The sequence below is a fragment of the Peromyscus maniculatus genome, chromosome 23 (genome assembly GCF_049852395.1).
Source record: "Peromyscus maniculatus bairdii isolate BWxNUB_F1_BW_parent chromosome 23, HU_Pman_BW_mat_3.1, whole genome shotgun sequence".
Taxonomy (NCBI): Eukaryota; Metazoa; Chordata; class Mammalia; order Rodentia; family Cricetidae; genus Peromyscus; species Peromyscus maniculatus.
The window spans coordinates 35,637,735-35,649,444 of NC_134874.1; positions in this window are offsets into that span (position 1 = coordinate 35,637,735).

The window sequence follows — 11,710 nt, forward strand, 5'->3', positions numbered from 1 at the left end:
TATCACAGGCAGAGGTCTCACGCAGACTGGAAGATGATGGAGGAAGGATGGGGTTTTGCTGATAAAATACATGTGAAAGAAGCAGTGCTTTACGGCCAATTCACTGGGCATGATGGAGCACTGGGCTGTGCTTACAGAAGAGGTCAAACATAAAATGGTTGATTCACCAGGGACTTCTGGACTGGTGTTTATAATTAGTGCCTTTGCAGAGCTCCATGGGAGAATGTGAACTTATAGAAACAACTAACATCTTAAGGAAAAGGTGAAGTGTTGTGTAACAGTTTTCCTTTTTATGACATGAAATACTTTTATATTATTTTTGAGATTATAATTACATTATTTTCTCCTCTCTTTCATCCTTCAAACCCTCCCAATACTCTTCCTTGCTCCATTTCTAATTAATGACCTCTATTTTCATTAATTGTTGCTACATGATTATACATATATATGTACATGAAGATATATATATATAGTTATAGTTATAGTTATAGGTATAGGTATAGTTATATATATAGTTATATATAGTTATATTTCCTAAATGAAACCAATCATTATGTATAGCTAGCATATATGTTTTCAGGAATGACCATTTGATATTGAGTATCCAACTGGTGTGCTCTTTCCTGGGCAGGACTATTCCCTTAAGTCCCAGAAAGTTCTATGAAAAAAGAGAAGAGGTTCATAATATCCAGCAATTAAACCATGGCTGGGAAAGCTGAAACTTACAGGATTAACAAGGCCCTTCCATTTCCAAGGTTAAATGGATGATAACTAAGGAGAACTGAAGAAATGAGACCCTCTGTCCCATTCAGCTGCAAACAAGTCAAGCAGACACATTCAGAGTTCTAGTCCTCATGAGTCACCCATTCTAATGAGAGCCTTGGTGATGTCACACATTAGAGTTATTCATATTCCTATAAGTAATACCATATATATACTCCTGTATTAACCTCAATAAACTCATTAATTTGAGGGAATAGGAATCACAGTCTTCCCTGGGAGGCAGACAGATAAAGAAATGGGAACTGATAAGTAACATAAAAGGCCAACTTCTAGCTTCCTTTTCATTTTCTGTACTGAGACAGAGGCTCAGTAGGCTTTGTCTTCCACCAGCAGGCTGCCTCTTCCAGCTGTCCGGTTCAAGACAGATAGGTGTGTTCACAGTCAGTCCTGAACATGGTCACCTGAAACTGCAGGTGATCACAGCGCTTGTGAGTAATCAATGGTTATGTCATGTCCAAAGGACAGCATGTCACAGCAGTTCCCTCATGCTCAGTCAGGACATTCAGGACCCACTTCCAGGATGTGTCCTATCCTAGGGGAAGTGGTTGATTTACAGGTCCCATTTAAAAATGAGCATTCATGGTCATTTCAATATTTTGAAGTTATGAGGCTGTGCATTTGCTGCTGCATACCACAGAAAGAGAACCTCTGGCCAAGACTGAGAGCTAAAGAGATCTATGTGTAAAAAAAAAAATATTTACAAAAGAGTTGCTACTACACTAAGTAACAATAGTAGCATCATCTAAAGGGCTATGACCTGTCAAGCCAATGTCTTTTGACCAGGTACAACTAGCAGGTACTAAATCCTTCCTATAGTGCAGGCCTCACCAGATCAGAAAGAAGTTAATTACACAGTAACACTGAAGCCAATATTACACCAGTGATTTTCTCATATTCTGTATGCTACCACTTAAATTATATTTTCTTATGCTGAAATAAAAAGTCTTAATTTCGTGAGATCCTATTTGTTGATTTTTGGTCTCATTTACTATTGGACAAGAGTCCTATTCAGAAAATTCTTACCTGTGCTTAGAAGTGGGAGTATTTTCTCTACTGTGTCTTTGGAATTTTCAGGGTATCTGGTCTATGGCACATTTGGTGCAGAGCTTGTGTATGGAAGAAAATAGAGAGCAGAGTTTCATTTTCTGCATGCTGAAAACAATTTTTCACAATCAGCATATCTGAGGCAGTATCTCACATGTCAACCAATATATGAACTACAAATATGGGTGCAAAGTTAAACTAGGTACACACAAGTACATTCTCCTTACCAAATGGACCACTTTGAGGTCACCAGTCATCAGTGTTTTTTTTTATATAGAGTGATATCCACAGCAGTAATATGAGGTCCAGCTCTGACCACTCAGAACAATGCATGGCAACCATTTCAATAGAATAAATTGTCAGCAGGATTTACAGCCTGGCTCAAATACTATAGACTCCGTGGTCATTTTCTTGGGCCCCAGACCCATTTGTCACATTAGTAAAATAACATTCAGATTGCCCCATAATTCCAGCTTTAAGTGTCTTTTAAATAATTACATTTTTCACCCAATGTAATTTTTTAAATGCTGCAAAGGAGGTGGAACAAGAACATATACGCCATGTTCATTGTAAATTAAAACATTCCAGGTACAGTAGACGCTGTAATGATGGTTATGAATGAAAATTTAACATTGACATGCCTGCTGTACCACTCCTGGGTGTGCACACTGATTGAAATGAATGACACTGAATCACTACATATGTAAGATGAGTTTGACTAAAGACAATACAATACACATAAATAATGCAAGATAATTCAAAATAAAAATTATAGAAAAAAGTTGCATTATTCTCAAGAAAATTGTTCCAACTATGTATCATCAAGTTTAGAAACAGACAACTCTTTAAAAACAATTAACACATATCTTCTCTCATAAATGTTATCTAGAAAAATAGGAAAAGGGGTTAAAAATTTTTGAGGAAGTATGAGGGGAAATATTTTAAATGGAGGGAGTATAACTGGGAAACAAGGTGGTGTACAGAAACAAATGACTAATTTTATATAATTAAAAAGGACAGAATAATAAGATTGATTTTAGAAGTAACAAAACAGAAAAAGAATTACTTATTTGCACAAGGGCTCATATATTTTTATACAACTAAACATAAGGACTACATTTTTTCTATCTTTCAAACTTCTCTTAAGGTTTTTGAATGATGGGGCTAGAGTTGGCCTAACAGAAAAATGCACACTGTACTCTTTCAAAGGACTTGAGTTCAGTTCCCATCACCCATCACAGTGACCCAAAGTCAAACACCAATATCTCTAGCTCTGGGGAATCTGGAGCCTCTCCTCATCTCTGTGGGAACTGCACTCATGTGTATATACTTACATGTCTAAACACATATGTGCAATTTTCAAATCATTGTTTCATAATTTCTCGGTTTATTTTATGGACCCACGGAGGCAGAGAGGCTTGCACCCATAAAGTACATGATGTCAGTTCATTCTCCTACTCTCAGTTGTAAGAAAAAAGGATTGTGACCAAACGGAATGTAAGGACTATAAGGTCATTCTGGAACCCAGAACCATAAGAAGATAATACCAGGGAAATATAAAATAATTGGATCATGCAAGACACCTGAGTTGTACAGATTTGATGCAAATAAATCTCATAAAAGGAAAAGGCAGAATTCTTTAAAATGCCCTAGTACCCATGCTGCTACCAAAGTAAACTGCTGAACAGTAAGTTTTACTAGGGAAAGTATCTATTCTGAATAACACAAATATAATATACATGTGTGGGGTGAAAAGGGATCAATTTTCCAGGTAGACAGAACACTCCACTTGAAAAGTATTTAGGGCTGGAGAGATGGCTCAGCCGTTAAAAGCTAGGCTTACAACCAAAATATAAGAAAAGTATTTAACTACGAATCCTCCAACCTGGATGAGAAAGTGGATGGAAATGACAAATCCACAATTAAAGTTGGAGATGGGAGTAGATAAAACAAAACGAGGGGAAGTCCAACAGCTTCACTTGCAAATTTTTGTTGTGTAGCGGGTGTTGGTCGGGTTCAAGGCCCCTAGCTTTGGTACACCATCAATACTACACCTACATGATACACAGCAGCTCCCAATGCTACTAATGATGGAGAGATGATGGAGAGGTGATAGAGAGTTGGGAAAGACTGGGGCTGGGGTAGTAAAGTGCTTTACTGTTTTCTTCTTCTCTTTTGTTATTATTGTTTATTTTTATCTTATTTTTATTCCTATTTTGTTTGCCTTTGTGGCAGGACTCTACAAGATGTAGGGGCAGATATGGAGGGTCTGGGAGAGGAGTGGGATTAGAGTGTATGGTATGAAATTCCCAAAGAATCAATAAAAATTCAATGCATACATAAAAAATCAACTTTCACTTTCTACCATTTGTTTATATGAACTAAACAATAAGAAGTTGTCAAATGAATGAGGTTTTAAACTTTTAAAAAACATGAACATATTGAATAATTCAGTGCAATTTTGACATAGGGACAGAAGTTCCTATATAACAAGGCTTCAAGATGTTGTATTTGGAATAGAAAATTCCATTTAACTCCTGATATATCCATATGACAAGATTTGGTAATAAGAAAATTTTAAATTATAACCAAATTAAGTTCTTTTACTGTAAAAAGAGAAAAGAAAGAATGAAAAGCAGAGAAAGTCATTAAGGACAAGGAGAACATGAACACTGCTGTCAATCAATTTCACCTGACAGACATTTACAGAACACCTCCTCAAATGACAGCTTAAGACAGCATTTCCAGAACACACAAGTCACTTTTCAACATACTCCATGTTACAAGCTACTAAACAGGTTTAAATAAACATAAAAGACCTGATATGAAGTGATGTGTGCAAGCTGACTACAGCAAAATTAAAACACAAGTTAATAACAGAATAGTATCTTTATAATCCCCAATAAATGAAAATTAAATATTTCATTCTTAAAATAATAAATAGATTAAAAGAGAAAGTCACAGTGAAAACAAAATATCGAAGTAGAAATAAAATATAACAAAATTTCTGGAATAAGCTAAACCATGATTAGAAAAAACTAAAACATTAAATGACTTTATATGAAAGTGAATACATTTGGATTTTGTTCGTATGTTCTACAATAAGATGTTACTCTGTAGCAGTGTATCCAGTGCTACGTGTGTAACCCACACTGTTCTCAAACTCATGGAATCCTGATTCCCAAGGGCTTGGATTATAAATATGAAATACTTAACACCTGACTTAAGTAGATTTGTAATCTATGACATAAATTTTATATAAATACTAAAAACAAAGTGATTAAGAAGCCTCTAGTCAATTTTTTAAAATTCAATCAATTGAAAATAAACATGACAAGAGGTAAGAAAAAGACGTATATCTATACAACACCGATAAATCTCTAGGCACACTAGCAAAGAAAAATGAGATTATTAAAGTTACTCACATAATGAATGAGAAAGGGGATATTGCAGATCCCACAGGAACTAAGATGAAGTAAAGAAATATGGAAAACGTTAAGCCCATAATAATCTGGATGAGAGCCTACAATTTTTTTCAGAACTGCATCCTGCCATCCTGGATCTTCACTGAGGGCATCTCAGCCTCATGAGAACTGGGCTGTGAGGAGTCTCCAGGCTCTGAGAAGACGGCCTCACTAGACCTGGTCTAAGAGGAGACTGCTGTCAAGAAGGCAGGTTTGTCTTCACCTCAGCCTCCCCAGAACCGGGTCTGTGAGAAAGTCCAGACTCTGAGGAGATCCTGAGCCTGACCACCCTGTCCTGGGACTGCCCTCACCAGATGAACTCCACAGAACCCCTCCACAACGGCTCAGCAGTTCCTCAGCCTTTCCTTAACGTCCTCATGTCTGAGCATGCTCATTGTCCCAGGCGGGAAGACCAAGGTGGAATGGAGGAGGTTTAGAGTCTCTGCCCGGATGATCATTGGGCCAGAGTGCTTAAGGGGCGGGCTTAAGACTCACGTGCCATTTATGATTGGATGTGTTTCATGTGGCTCTATTTGGAGGCTGACATTTTCTGTTGGGATGTGGCTTTGGTGGGAAAGGTCTGCAGTGTCTCAAAGGGACAGATATTGTGGAGCTTCTCAACACTGGGGTCTGCACATTGCAGACTTCCAGCTCAGCATAGGACAAGTGGATGCTCAGGCCTAGATAGTCTGCTCATAAGTTACAGAGGGAGGCCTTGTGGCCAGAGCTGCACACCTGCCATCCCATAGTTGTTGTTCTGTCTCACCCTGCCTCATCTTAGTGACCTAGCCTCACATCCTCTTAGCTTAGCAGAAAACCCATTTGGCCCTCTGGGAGGCCACCAGATAGCGCTGCTTTATTGCAAAAAGGAGAAAATTAAAATGACAACCAGATAGTCTCTTTCTCAGAATCACACAGCTGCTTATATGGGACAGAGACCCTAGTCAAGTCAATTCCACAGACAGCTAGATTAGAGTTGACTTCTATTCTGCAAAACTGGCTGTGTTTAGTTCCAGTGAGGAAGCGGTACCTAACAATGTTGATTTTGTATCAGGTCATCAGCTTGGCATTCCTGTGACTCAGCATGGACAAGGAGCTTGCATCAGCGGGACTGCACCCTTATCCTTCACCTGCCCACGTGGTTTGGTAAACATTCACTTGTAAAATAGCTTAGTGGCTCATGGCTGAGAAATGTCAAAAGCATATGTTTGAGTGATTTTATCATTTTTTAAGATAAAAACTGTGATGCAGAAGAGAAAAGAGGAAAACAGTTTGTGTCCAGGAAAACAGATTTTACTTTCGTCTTACTGTGAGGCTTCTCAAGTTGTGCCTCCTCTGTCTTCCATCATGGTCACTTTTGGTCCTGAAGGTTGTAATAATGATAATCTGTGCTGGTTACCAGCGCTGGTGACTGTGAGGAAAAGTCATGGCCATGACAAACCCCAGTATCATTATCAGAGCTTTATTAGGAGGAAGAGGGTTAGGGGGGAACAAGAGAACCAGGCCTGGGGAAGGAGAAAGAGAGAAAGATGCTGGGGGGGGGGGTGGAGAGAGAGAACAGAACAGACCCAGATGAGGTGAGGTCTGTGTCCGGTTCTTTAAGGTGCAGATGAACTTACAGAGCTACACCATGGAAGCTAGTTTTCGTGAGGCATAAGTAATCACCAGCGCACACTGATGACTTAAGAGATAAGACCCCAGACCCCTTGTGTAGCTCCTGAACTGTGCATGTGTGATCATGCAGCTGGAGCCTGGCAAAATCCCAACAAAGGTGTTGTTGAATCAGTTGCCAAGATAGAGAAATGATTTGGGGCTGGGATAATTTTGAAAAGAGGCAGCAAGTTCCACCTTCATCAAAGTATGTCATCTAGAGTTTTGTTCGTGGAAACTTCCACTCAATATCAGTAGGGCCCTATGAAAGACACAAGTGCATGGTTTGAGACAGGAAACTAGAAAATAGACTTATGTTTCATTTTAAGCTCTGCAGTTGCTTCTAGAGAGGGCAACCTGGCAGCAGCTATATAAACTCCAATTACATATACTTTATAAATGTAAGTACATAGATCTGACCATCCAGTTTGAGAAATACATTTTATTTGGTATGATGGTACATATTTCCAAAGCTACCAACTTGGGAAGCTAAGGCAGTAGGATCATGAATTTGAGACTGGTCTTAGTGTGAGTGCCCTTCAGCTTTAAAAAAAATATATATAAATTTATTAAATTCAACATAATATATGATATTTTTCAATTTGTTAATAAAATGAGAATGCATCCATTAAAGAGATGTGTTATTTTTTATTTCTATTTATGATTTAATGCAATATTGAATGAGGTACTATTATCAATTGAATGCTGTAAAAAAAAAATATATATATATATATATATATATATTATCAAAGTTAAGTTATCGGACACTAAAAGAATTGTTCCTCAAAATAATTTACTACCCAATCTATTTCTGACTTCATAATACTACATTCCAAATTCAGGATGTTGCTCATTGGAACACCAGGTTTTGTGTTTTCTCTTCTGGATTGCCTATTTGCTATGGCCTTGTATTTTTTTGCTTTTGGAATTACAATACACACTACTACTGAAAGGGAAAATCAGGAGCCCTCTTGAGAGACGCTCTATCGCCCCCTCCTCTAATGGTATTTGCTGACCAGCAGTTTTAGAGCCAACCGGAGATTGAACTTATGGGAAAATAGGACTGAAACAATAAATCTGAATGTATATATCCTGGGATCAGCAAAAACAGGACATGGGGAGTAAAATTTATGTCTCTGTAGATACCCTGCATCCTGTTAGCCATTAGTAACCTCATAGTTACCTTATAGTTCAGCCAGTAACTTCAAAGAACTACCTCACCCTAACCCCTTCATCCAATCCAGAGATATATAACTCTCTGCACATAAATCTTTCTTATACAAAACTCCTTGGAGTGAGTGCTCAGGCCATCCTCCTCCACTCCCTGTGTTAAGTTTGGGCCATAGACAAAGCCCGGGTTTCTTTTGTTATTAACAAACCCATGTGCTTTCGTCAGATATTGGCTCTGGGGTGGTCTTACTCAGGGCACAACACACTGAATCAAATTTTCACATAGGTAGGTGGATTCAAAAGGCAATCTGACTTATTAGCCCATGCCTCTGCTCCCAACTCTTAGATCTGGTTCCTGATGATTGTGTGCTGAGAAGGAGTTGGTATTTAAGGAAAACAATCAACAACTGGATAGATAGTTGTTAAATTAAATTTTTTATTAAAAATTGATATTTTGGTAAATGAATTCCATTCAGGTTTGGTGGTACATGCCTTTACTTTAATCCTAGCACTCAGGAAACAGAGACAGAGACCTGTGAGTTTGAGTGCAGTGTGACTTATATAACATGTTCCTGGCTAGCCAGGACTACATAATAAAACCATGACTCAAATATAAATAAGAAAATAAATAAAATATTAAATATAAATTATTAACAATTTTGGAAAACCATCTCTCACTGGAATTTTAGCAGTTTCCTGGTACTTAACTCCATTTCTGAGGAAGGTGGTAACATTAATACAAGGAATTTCTCTAATATTGTGTGATTAGACTTGTTTACAAATACTTTATAAAAGAACAAAATATAGCAATAGAAAAATCACACATGGTTAAAAGATCCACTTAGAGGTATAGAATAGAAAAGAGCTCAAACTGTGCCACATTATGGGGCGCCTTATAAGCCCCACCTCCCAGAGGCAAGAAACATGGAGGTGTGCCCTTTCTCCTTTGATACCGAGGACAAAGAGCGCCAGTTGAAGAAGGAGAAGAAAATAAAAGAAATGCAGAAAGGGGAGGTGCCCAACTTCAAGGCCCTTCCTGTGCCTCATTTTGACACCATTAACTTGCCAGAGAAAAAGGTAAAGAATGTGACTCAAGCTGAGCCTTTCTCCCTGGAGACAGACAAGAGGGGTGCCTATAAGGCTGAGATGTGGAAGCAACAGCTAGAGGAAGAACCGAAGCAGCAGAAGGAAGCAGCTTGCTTCAAGATTCGTCCAAACACCATCGTCTTCCAGGAGCGCTTTGTGCCCAGGAAAGAGAAGAAATCAGCAGGCAGTGAGGGCTACCACACCCTCCTTCTACTGGCCAGTCTCATGAACAAACTCCTCTTCATCTTTCAGAGACCCTCTTTTAGGTTGCCACACCATACCTATCACAAGATGTAGGTTTTCTTATAGCTTTTTCACATGCCCTTCATTCTAGTTAAGTCTTTTCCGAATGTGTCACTTCCCCATCCATGTTTGAACCTTTCCACTCCAACCATTTCCCCTCTCTACCTTGATTTTTTTTTTTACCTGTATCCACCTGCCCTCACAAGTCCATCCCCAATGGCCTGTCTCTAATTGCCTGGCTTCCACATGTACTCCAAAAACACACAAAAGAAAATATTCAAAGCCAGGATACCTGTGTAAGAGACAGTACAGTGTTTGTCTTAATGAGGCAGGGTCTTGCCTACTCCTGGCTGGCCCTTTTACTCACTGCATAGCAAGGATGACCTAGAACTTCTGATCCTTCAGCCTTCGCCTCCCATGTCCTTCAATTACAGGCAGGCAGCACCATACCCTATTGTGTGAGTGCTGAGGATGGCGCCCAGGACCATGTGCATGCTAGGTAAACAACCGACCCATTGACCTACATCCCTCAACTAGGGAAGAAATATAAAATAGGAAGAAAAAATGTATTTCAACACTAAGTGTATATGTTGAGTCTGGTCTTTACTATGATGCCCAGAATGATCTCAAAGCCCTGAGTTCAAAGGTTACACCTGCCTGGGCCTCCTGAGTAAATGACACTGTGGGTGTACACCTCCACGTGAAATGTGTTTCTTGAGCAGATTCTTGGCATGGCTCCTCTGCACATCCATCTCCGTGAGCATTCATGGAAAATGCTGCTATGTATAGAAAAGAGTGGATGGATGGGGCCCCTGCTGGAAAGGTGGCCACAACTTCCCACTGACATATGAACCCAATCTAGAACCTTCATTTACCTGAAACTGCCTCTAGAGCTGAGGATATTTGACAAAATACCAGGACCTGAACGTTCAGGATGATGTTCTCATCCTTAAATTTCACCCCATACATAAATGGACTTAATATGAGTGACTACAGCACATAATGTCACCATCCAGACATAGGAATAATCCTGGAATAATTCAGTGAAAGGAGGAACACTCATAACCAAATATTTCCTTTGAAATGCTCAGAGCAGAAAAGTTTTCTTCTTCCTTGGGAACTTCGCAAATAGCTAGAAGAAGACTCAGCTGAAGGATTGCTATCTCTACCAATGTTGAAGACCACTCAACAAATAAAATACTGGAAAACTGAATCCAAAAACCCAATAAAAAATATCCACCATGACCAACCAGGCTTCATCCCAGGGATGCAAGGGTGGTTCAACAAAAAAAAAAATCTGTCAATGTAGTACAACACATAAACAAACTGAAAGAAAAAAAAATGTGATCTCATTAGATGCTAAAAAAGCCTTTGACAAAATCCAACACCCCTTCATGATAAAGGTTCTAGAGAGATCTGAAATACAAGAAACAAACCTACATATAATAAAGGCAATTTACAGCAAGCTGACAGTCAACATCAAATTAAATTGAGGTAAACTTAAAGCGCTTCCACTAAAATCAGGAAAAAGACAAGGCTGCCCACTCTCCCCATATTTATTCAATATAATACTTGAACTTCTAGTTAGAGCAATAAGACAACAAATGGAGATCAAGGGGATACAAACTGGAAAGGAAGAAGTCAGACTTTCTCTATTTGCAGACAATATGATAGTATACATAAGTGACCCCAAAAATTTTACCAGGGAACTCCTACAGCTGATAAACTCCTTTTAGTAATGTGGCAGAATACAAGATTAACTCAAAAAAATCAGTAGCCCTCCTATATACAAATGACAAATGGACTGAGAAAGAAATCAGAGAAACATCACCCTTTACAATAGCCACAAATAATATAAAATTCCTTGGGGTAATTCTAAATAAGCAAGTGAAAGACCTGTATGATAAGAACTTTAGGTCTCTGAAGAAAGAAATCAAAGCAGATATTAGAAAATGGAAAGATCTCCCATGCTCATGGATAGGTAGAATTAGCAATAAAATCAGTAATCTTACCAAAAGCAATCTATAGATTCAATGCAATCCCCATTAAAATTCCAAAACAATTCTTCACAGACTTGGAAATAACAATACTTAACTTCATATGGAAAAAAAAAAAAAAAACAACCTGGGCTGGAGAGATGGCTCAAAAGTTAAGAGCACTGGCTGCTCTTCCAGAGGTCCTGAGTTCAATTCCCAGCAACCACATGATGATTTATAACCATCTGTAATGAAATCTGGTGCCCTCTTCTGGCCCTCAAGGATATATGCAGG